Raw genomic sequence first — 10807 nt, 5'->3', positions numbered from 1 at the left:
AAGATAACATAAAGGCCATCCACGTAAAATCCATGGGCTTGGAAGAGTATTTATACATAGATAATGAATTTAGAATTTTAGCAGGAAAAATACATTATATTTTATATTTATTATCATTCTACCTGGCTATATAGATATTTATTAGTCGACTCCCGTAAATTGCTTAAAATACCTCCAAACCAAATAGGGTGTGAATTGCAAATAGTTAAAATGTAACTGTACATTTTATAGCAGTCCATCCTCCCGATGGAACTCCAATGGTGTTCCTCTCTACCGGATCTACGAGATTAAACTTAGAAGGAGAACTCTTAGGATTATAATTCCCAAGTCCTCTCCCTACCGCAAAGAAGTTATACCCATGCAAATGGATAGGATGATTCTCCGGTGCAATGATCCCTGTATCCTGCAGCACTAATTGCACCGTCGAATTATACGGCAGTCGATAAACCCGAGTTCCGGTCATCGTCTGCAGGTTCTTCGGCCCTTCGCCGGTGTAGTTGAACGCCACGGGGGGGGTTCGCCGGAAAGTAGTCGGTGAACACCCCGCTGACGTTAAAGTAGTGCGCCTGGAGTATCGCCGTCGTCGGCATGACGAAGCTCACGCTGTTGATGTCGACGACAATGCGGCTGCCGTTGGTGCAGGTGGGGCAAGGGTTGACGCCGATGCCGACGGTGAAGAGGAGGGATTGGTCGATTTGTAGGGGTACTCTGGCCGGATAAGTTCTTGAGTTCAGGCTTCGGAGGGAGTCCACGAAGCTGGATGCTACCTGTTAAAGAGTATTAGATGAGTGTTAGAGGCTAAATAAAATATTAAGGAAGAACACCATATATTTTACTCTTGTTATTATTAACATCTTATCATATTGAAATATATATTTTTTTCTATAAAAAGCTTACTATGGCAGTGCCCCTAGGCTAAATAAAATTTTCTTTTCTCTTGAGTCTTTTTGTAATTGTTGAATTAATATTACCGGAGTTGCATTCTGAGCCGGCGGATTAGCTGTGATGAGAGCAGAGGTGGAGAGAGTGTTGGTGTAGTGAACGATTGCCATAGCAGTTTTATTGTCGACGGTGATGGGGGAGTCCATGAAAGGAGAGGCGGTGGCGAGGTACCGACCAGCTCTTTGGTCGGCGGTGAGGAGGACGTTCGTCGTTTGGCCCGGTGCAACGAGGATAGCGTCGGTCTTGAAAGGTTTCGTGTAAACTGCGTCGACTTCGACGACGGTTAGTCTATGGCCGGCGATTTTGAAAAAGAGCTCCTCATTGACTGCAGCGTTAATGATACGTAGCAGGTATGTTTTGCCACTGTCGACTTGTAATTTGAGTCCATCTGTGAAGTAGTACCATGTCAATTAAGCTATGCATCTAATTTGGAGTTCATATCACTTAGAGAAATTTATTGAAACGACCTACTTCTCTCTATATTATCATTAACACTCTATTATATTAATATTTAATTAACACTCCTTTATTTTATTTCTAATGCCTCAAAAACACTCAAAATAAAGAATGTTATATTAACCTTTGAAATTAAAAAAGTAAAACAGCCATTATTTGAGTAACCTTAAAACACTTACACTATATATTAAGGTTATATTTTGCAGGTTCACTAAAGAGAACTGATTTAGGGTGTTTTTAAGGCATTAAATATAGTGTCGAATAACAATAAAGAAAATGTTAATTACCTTGTGAAGTTGCACAATTGGGCATAGAGCCTGGATGTCCATTGATGGTATGAGCATCAGAAACATTTGGTGGTAGACCAACCCTCATGGCTTGATTGATGACAGCCTCAGTGTCCGATTTCCACCATTCACCTACATTTTAATAATAATAACAACAAAAGTAATTATAAAAATTACAACTAAAATTTATCTAATTAACAACACAATTATCCTAATCACGCACCTAAGATTACTACTTCCTCTTTATGGGGTGCAGGAAAGGGATAAGGAACGTCAGGTTTAGGTAGGATCACAATAGCACCATGAACAGTTGCCCTTAGCCATAGTATGTGAGCATGCCAAAAAAGTGTTCCCCTTTGCCCTTTGATAGTAAAATTATACACATAATTCTGGCCTGGTTGAATTGGGCACTGGGTGATGTAGGCCGGCCCATCGGCCCAGCCCGTTCTAAGCTGCCTCACTCCATGCCTGTGTGTTAAAAAGAAAAACTTATCAATTCTAGGGAACACTACGTATTACTACTCTATATTCTTAGAAAGACTTGCAAGGAGTCTGCCACATTAATGGAGTTTGGAGAATATTTACCAGTGGATTGTAACATTGTATTTCACATGATTGACAACTTTCACAAGCACATTGTCGCCTTCCCTAGCATATAAGGTGGGCCCGGGGAACTGACCGTTAACAGTAACGATTGGCTTGGTAGAGCAGAGACGAGTTATATTACTCATTACCACCTACATGGAAGAAAATTGATCAAGAAATAAACATTTAGTAACGACTAGTTACTATATAAATAAGTTAAATCAAGTACAAAGCAAAATGACCTTAATATCCTTGAGTATAAATAAAATGAGAACTAATTTTTAAAATCAAATGAATGTATTTTAAGAAATGAAATATTCTATGTTCTACCAGCTGCTAGGTCAAAGTTGACTAGTATATTTTCTAGACATTAAAAGCAGCATAGGGTGTTTTTAGTAAATTTCCTCTCTTTTTTATGCTTGCATTAAAGTGAGATACTTACATTGAATTTATAATGCCGAGTCGTCGCATCAACAATCACCGGAAGAATGCAAGCAACCAGCAAGAATGCACGAATCCATGATTCCATCTCTCTCTCTCTCTCTCTCTCTCTCTCTCTCTCTCTCTCTCTCTGAATGAGACAAACTTTGTCTGGATGAGTTAGTGAGTGGACAATGAATTGTTCCTTATAAAGAGAATGGAATGTAGCTGCTAAGTCGTTTAAAGTTTAGGTAGGGGAGCCTTGATCCGCAAGGTTTTGGTAGAACGTTCACAGACTACAACTCCATGACTTGGATTCTACATAAAGCTCACGTATGTGAGCTTAGCAGCTACAATGGCATGTATCAGCATCATAAATTATCAATAAACAACTTGCATCTAGTAACGACCTAGCAATATATGCAACTTAACCCAGAATCTCCTTGGAGACTAATTTATAAATTTAGAAACTTCTATCAATTAAAGTGGACGTCGACTACCAGCAGCCCATGACTGAACCTAGCAACCGTTGGCGCCCATGCAGCCTATGGCAGCACCGCTAGGCCGAAATATTATTAAGGTTAGGGTATTTGCATGAAGTAGATGAAATGCATGAATCCCAAGGCAAGCCGAATTTTCGCAAACCAATTCGACCACCTCGTGTGAATTAATTTTGGACCCATGAGCATGACCTTGGGCCTAAGTACAAGCTTGAGGATGATTAGTGGAATGACCCAGTAGGCCCACACAATCAAGTGGCACCAATTGGCAAAGCAAACTTGACCATTTAAGTCTTGGTAAGATTTCACTATGTGATCTATGCTTAATTCGGTGGACCCAATACAAGAACTTCCAAGTCATGTTGAGTAAGCTGACTTAGTCAACAATAGTTCAAGATTATTCAAGGAGTTTGAAAGAATCTACAAGTCACCAATTGGTCAAACTTAGCCTTGAAGAGAATGTTCATTGTGGGATCAAACCTCACATTCAGATTGAGGTTTAGGCTCTAAGAGCATCTCCAACCGGGCTCCAAAACTCCAAATTTAGAGCCCAATGGAGTTCCAACCGAGCTTCAAATGGGGCTCCAAATTTGGAGCCGGCTATAGTGAAGCTCCAAATTTGGAGCCCCATCTAAAAATTTGGAGCCCAGCTCTAATACTATTTAACTTTTAAAAATGCCAATTTTGCCCTACAAAAATTTAATCCAAAAATTTTAATTTCATCTATATCCTTTATTAAATAATAATAATTAATTTAACTAAATATATAATTAGTTTTGCTAATTAATTTTTAACAAAACTAGTACCATTGGAAGGGTCTCGTCGAGATCTTTATAATGAGTCTAATATTAAATTATTTAAGTTATTTTAAATTTTTTATTTTTATTTCATGTAATATAATTTTGATACGTTTAATTTAAAACATAGGAATTGAAAATTATTTCTAAAACTATTGAATATTAGTCTTATTATAAAGATATTGATGAGAGTTTTCTAATCATATATTTTTTTATTAAAAAATAATAACATTAAGAAGACTTATTAAGTGATTTAAAATATAATATATAGATATATATATTATATTAATTAAATAATAAATATAGAGCCCGGTGCATTAGAGTGCATTGGGCTCTTAGCTCTATACTTGGAGCCTTTGCCCTCCCTTGGAGATGCTCTAAGGCCTTTTACTTCTAAAGGGGCCTTCTCATTGATGGTTCTAATGGAGTCCAAATTGGATTAGCTGAACCAAATCGGCAAGGAAGGGAGAAAGAAAATAGCCCAAGCTTAGGGCCCACTAGAGACTATACCAATTTCTCAATAGCCCAAACTAATTTCTCAATAGCCGATCACGCATCAATTTGTGCCAAATGATTTAGAAGAACCTAGCAAGAAGAGATTGTGTTTCTATTGTGATGGCCATTTTACCCCTAGTCATAAGTGCAAGAGTCAACCGGCTCACATCATGTTCTTAAGCAATATTGAAGAAAAAGAAGAATTTGAGTCCTCCAACTAGCACGACAAACAATATAAGTACAAGGACATAGATGACTAGTCACCTTGAGAACAATGTGTCGAAAGCATAGTGAAATTTTATGATCTGGCCATGTGGGTCGAGTCAGTCTAGTTGAGTCTAGTTAGTCTAATTTGCTTATATTTTTAATTTTGAATTAAAGTGGATGATACGCATATGTGTCTAATCTGCTAGGACTTTATTCCTATAAATAGAAGTGGTTATGGTTTAAATTTATTTGGGATTATGATGACATTGAGAGAATTATTAAGTTTGCCATTTAAATTATCTTTATTTTCTTTTAATCTTAATCATTCATTTTCTTAGTAGTAGTTCTAATTAGAAAACCCTACTTCCACCTTAAAACCCTAGCCATCAACACCCTCCGCTAGCCACCCACACCTACGGCTGACCACCACCACCTTCCGGTCGACACCACCTTCCAGCCATCAACCTTATTTCATTTCTATTTCGTTTTGATCTTCCTCCACTATTTTGATTATATCTTTTCACCTCGACCTTAAAATCATGTAAAACTAGAGTCAAAAGGTCTCTAACTCATAAGCTATCACTAAAAAAATATCATAAATTTCTTGCAAACATATCGGCTCAAATCTAGCTCATAACATGAGCCATCAATCCATACATTACCCAGAGAGTGGAATTCCCACTAAATGAGAATGTTGTTAAGAAGTTTCATCTAAATCTGTATTCTTCTTTTGCATTTGGATTTCTCTTTTGAATCTACCTCTTTTATGATGAAGCAATAATATTGTTAAATATACCATTAGGACTTTTGGTGTCGAAGAGGTTATAGAGTGAATGCATTTTCAAAGAATAATGTCTTGTTCTTAGTATATCATCTTTATCTCTACCTTATCTATCATCTCAAAGAATTTTTATGTTTATGTTTTCAACCATCATATTACTGTATTTATCGAGATTCATAGTTGGTTCCAAGGTATTGTTCCTCTTTCTCTTTGGCCCCCAAAAGATTGAGAGAAGGATTGATGGCATTGGAAGCGAAATATTCTTTCAGTTATTTTTTATAAATATTTTTGATTAACATTCTCTTGGTTCTTCTCAAGTGACCAATTTCTAGGATGCAAAAATCTCTGATTGGCCCCCTGTTAATCCGTGGGATGTTGTTGCAGCTATGATTTAATTAGATCACACTAAAGTAGAGGCCAATTCCATCTATAATTGGTGGTTCTAGAACCAATCCTATTATTGAAGATGTCATTCCCCTTGTTGTGGCCCCTCCTTTAGTATTTAACTTCCCTATTTTGACCAACCAAGGACTCATAAATAGTATAAGAGTTGGGTCGCATTCTAGTTTTATTCTTATATCCACCTCAAAAATTTCAGAAGAGTTTTTGGGAAAAAATTCTTGAAAATACGTAATGTGATCTATCTAAACCTAACTCTTAAAAATATTTTTTCTTAAAAAACATATTTTTCTTAAAAAGTTTTATTTAATATAAGAGTAGTAAATCCTTAATATAATATTGATTACTAAGCCAACCAACACTACATAAATCTGGCAATAACTTTGTGATTTGGCCTACAAGTAACGTAATTTGTTAATATATTATGTCTCTATGAGTGTCGTAATCCATGGTTGAGGCACCTTATTCCGCAGGTTTGTATTGCGCATTCTATAGAAACTTATTGATTTCATGGACAAGTATGTAATCCGTCAAAATATTACATATTCCTTCAATGAATAATGCATTGTCATTAAGCTACCTTATTCCGTAGAAAATTACGTAATCTATAAAAATATAATAATTTATAAAAAAAATTCACATAATTTAAGTGTGAACCTACTATTGCTATTACCTACCAATTTTAGTGTCCTTAACTTCTCCCACACTTTTAATTTAAATATAGCATAGTTGATTAATAGAGTGAAGGGCCAAGCATAAACATTAGAAGTTAGAGATGATCATTGGGCGGGCCAAACCGAGTTTAAGCCGGGCTAACTGGGCTAGGCATTATGTTTGCCAGCCCACTCGCGAGTAGATCAAGCTAGGCTGAACTAGAATAGTCTATCCCGTCACCGCTTATCTGCCTGTGAGAGAGTAGGCTAAGCGTGCTAAGCGGGGTCAAGCTTTTACATCCTGTCCATCAAAGCCACCTTTTATATCTCATATGTTCACTACTTCACTAAACGAGAAAGAGGAGAACACACCCTGATCCTACCCATAAGACCACATTGGCAAATCAGCCTAGGGTGAGATACGATCATCTCACATGAGGTACTCTTCTTCCTTCTTTCATTTCTCCTCTTCCTTCTACTTTTCTTTTCCTTCTTGAAAGCTCTGAAAGGGAGAGAGCGAGAGTAGAGAATACTTAGGGCCTTAGTTGTGGAGAAAGCTGTGATTCTCTCCATTGCCGCTTCTACTCTATTCGCCATTGGAGAGGAGAGAGAACAATTTAAGTGAATGTGGTGAAAGGGAGGAGAAAGAAGAGAGTTTTGTTGGAGTAAGATGGCCCCACCCAAAGAGTAACGAGCCGGGCCTAGAGAGCAACGACGCTCAAAGGCGGTGGCATCGCCTCTCTCACGGCAACTAAGGAGGGAAGGAGTGGCAAACGAGATGAAGGTGATGAGTTCATCTTCGATTATGAAAGCGAGGGAATTTGTTTGGGGCAAAAGTATTAGCCAAGGGTTTTGAGGGAGTTCATTTGAATCTGACCATACAGACAAGCTTTATTATATGGTAACTTTTACTCTATCATATTTATAATTTGAACCAGATTTTTAGGCTTGGCTAGGTCGGGCGACGAGCGGGCTACCAGGCTGGGTTGGCAGGCAAAGGGCTAACCTGCGCTGCCCATTGGCATTTCGGGCTCGAGTTGAGCTAGGCCTAAACTAGGTCTAGGCGGGCCAGTGAGTTGGGCTATATGATCACCTCTAATTATAGTATAGGAAGAAATGAAAAAAGGGACGATGTCAAAGAGGAAAAGGACTTATATTATTAAAGATGTGAAAACACTGTGTTGAAGATCAGGAGAAGAAAGATGAAGAGATTTGCGTCTTCTCTTCCTATTATAAATATCATATTTGATCTCTCTCGAGGAGTGGCATAGGAGAGAAGGTTCAATTTGATGACGTTAAGAATGATAGAGTGCCCAATTTCATTATAAGTGTTGAATCATTCTAGGTGGTGCATATTACTCATATCATTCTAGGTAGTACATATTTCTCATATCATTCTACATAGTGCATATCACTTAGGTCATTCTAAATAGTGCATATTCCTCAATAGAAGATGAGAGAAATCCCATAATTTTGTCTATGCAGATCATGAGCTTTAACCAATCTAGTTTTATTATTCAATTTTTTGTAAGATGGAGTTTGTGATTGTAAAACAATGTCAAGTTTGGCATATATAGATAAATTATAGACACCACCTAATATGGTTCCTTAGGTTTGAGCTCCCCGATTACTCCCACTTACCAACTTCAATGCTAGATATCCTTGAGCTCCCCGATTGCTCCCACCTACCAATCAATTTCAATGTCCTTAGTTGATGCCACCTATCAATTTCAATATTGTTAATTACTACCACATCTTTAAATATAATAAAGTGGTCATTTATTAAAAGACCTGAGAGTCCACCTTAGATTAAGTGAAGCGTCCTCAGGTTAGAATGATCCCAGGAATCTACATAAAGGGAGTTTGGAGGTGGGGGGTTGCTTCCTAGCCTACACCTCAAACATATCACGTCTATCAAAATGGGCAGTCCAATTTGTTGCCCTATTACAATCCACAAAGAAGAGAGAATCAAAGTGAACTAGTAAATTTTTGCAGTGCAGGGACTATTATAGATAGTCCACGGTGTTTCCTTCGTTTCATTCATAGTGTTGGTGACAATTAACGAATCACCTTAAGAAATCATTTTCTTGAGCTTTATATTAAGAGCAACTGTAATGACTTTGAGTAGCACCTAGGCTTCAACTTCAAGGGTTAAGCATGCCTCAGCCGAGCTAGCAAAAGAGTGGATGAATTCAGCTTGCAGTCCACAAACCACAAACCACAACTTCTACTCTGGCATTCCAGCGACCACCGACAATCACGATCGGCTTCCTCAAGCCAACTGCCATCCAATGATAGCTACTACATCCACCGAAGACCTCTGCATGGCCGAACCCAACAGCCACGATTGCAGCAAATTTTCCTAAGCTAACGAACGTCATGGTGGCTTCCGTTGGCCTCTTCGCCACCAAGGCTCCACCACAGTGGGGCCATGGCCACCAACCCCAACCACTAGGGGCTAGTGGGCCCACTGGCAAAGCGCCATGGCCGTCGCTGCTGCAACTCGAGCCCAAGCTCGATAATTGGCTTCCCCCGCTGCAAGGACCACCTAGAGGTCAACTCCCGACATCCCACTACTTAACCCAGCTGCCATCAGAGCCTATGCAACTCACGGCATTGCCTTTGGGCCAAAATCCTATTTCAGTCCTAGGGTTACTATTAGGACAAATGGGCCCCTAGGACAAAATCCTATTTCAACCCTAAGGCTAGAGTTAAGGCAAATGGGTGGGAGAAATGAAGTGCACATACCTCGAAGGGTGCTGAATTTTCCCATTCTAGCTCAACCACCTCGTATGAACTAGTTAGAAACCCATGAGTGCAACTTGGGGCCAGAGTATGAGCTCGAGGACGACTGGTGAAACAATTCAATAGACCCGCGTCAAGGGACTAAGCTAGACCTACATGTAGACCTATGGACCCATGAGCAAGACATGAGCCAAAAGATCCAACTCGCATACTAGTCATCTTAAGGACAAGATGTTAGAAGTATGGTGAATTATTATGATCCGATGACATGGATTAAATCAATTGAGTCAATCAAGTTAGTGAGCTAGATTTATTATTATCTTTAAATTAAAATAAAGTGAATAATCCATATGTGAAACGGATCCACTAGGACTTTAATCCTATAAATAGGAGTGGTCATTTGTTGATTATTATCGTAGAATGAAACTTTAAGTTTAACCAATTTATTTTTATTGTCTTTATCTTTCATTGTAGCAATTAAATCGTTTATATCTTCGTAGAAGTAGATCTTAATTGTAAATTCATTCAAAACTTTCAACCTTAGCCACTATCTTACTCCATAAACCACCTTACTATACAGTTGTTTGCTATCCTCCGATGAGTATAACAACATCGAATATCTACAGATCTATCATGTTTAGACCTACATACACTATCTTATTTTTAATTTTTCATCTCGATCTCCGATTTACGTAGAATGAAAGCTATCAAAATCTTAACATCCAAGGCTACCACCCAACAATATCATAATTTTCTTACTTCCAGTTTGGTCCAGATCTAATTCATAATTGCTTGTCAAGGCTAGAGTAAAAGAAATCATTAGCTTTCACTAGCTTTGGGTCTTTGCAGATGAATCCGTTAACAAACACTGCAGGAAACTGTTGACATGAAATTAATTAGAACTTTCTAAAGAGACACAAACTTAAATGTCCAAAATTATAGGCTCGAATTAATGACAACAAACACACACACACACACACACACACACACACATATAAATAAATAAATAAATAAATATATATATACATATACTAAGGTCAATTCAAGTACCTTGAGGCAACTCATCAGCAACGCAGAAGTCTTGGACTAGGATCGGAAGCAAGTGCCAGAGGGGAAGTCAGTTCAGGATGTGGTAATAGGAGGCTGCTGGCTGCAGCCATGCTTACCTTTAGACCTTAAGGAGATGCTGGTGGACTGGAACTAATTGGATGTTAAGCATGTTTGATGGTGATGGACATTTATAGATCGAATAATTAAGAAGAGATATTAGACTTAAGAAGAGATGTTTGATGGTGTAGATGAACTGCATTGCTCATCGTTTTATAAAATGTAATAGCCTTTTAGAAAAGAAATTTTTCGATGTTTCCATATAAATGTAACCATTTAACAATTTAATATTTTACTTAAAGCTACAGTAAAATAAATCCCCTTTGGTTATCAAATTTTAGGTGCGGTACATTTGAGTAAATAAAATTTAAAAGAGTGCTAGTTTGGTCGACAACTCTAGTTTAGGAAGAAAACAATTATTTTTGCAGAAAAC

At 38.0% G+C, this 10807-nt stretch overlaps 1 pseudogene; it reads right to left on the bottom strand.

The window, feature by feature from the left end:
- Positions 1 to 205: 205 nt before the first annotated feature.
- On the bottom strand, positions 206 to 2860 carry LOC140798939 (laccase-22-like; annotated as a pseudogene).
- Positions 2861 to 10807: the final 7947 nt, after the last annotated feature.

Source organism: Typha latifolia, chromosome 12 (genome assembly GCF_019914945.1).
Source record: "Typha latifolia isolate L0001 chromosome 12, TyphaL0001v2, whole genome shotgun sequence".
Lineage (NCBI taxonomy): Eukaryota > Viridiplantae > Streptophyta > Magnoliopsida > Poales > Typhaceae > Typha > Typha latifolia.
Note: the sequence above shows the minus strand (reverse complement) of the source record. Positions and strands in the feature narration are given on the sequence as shown.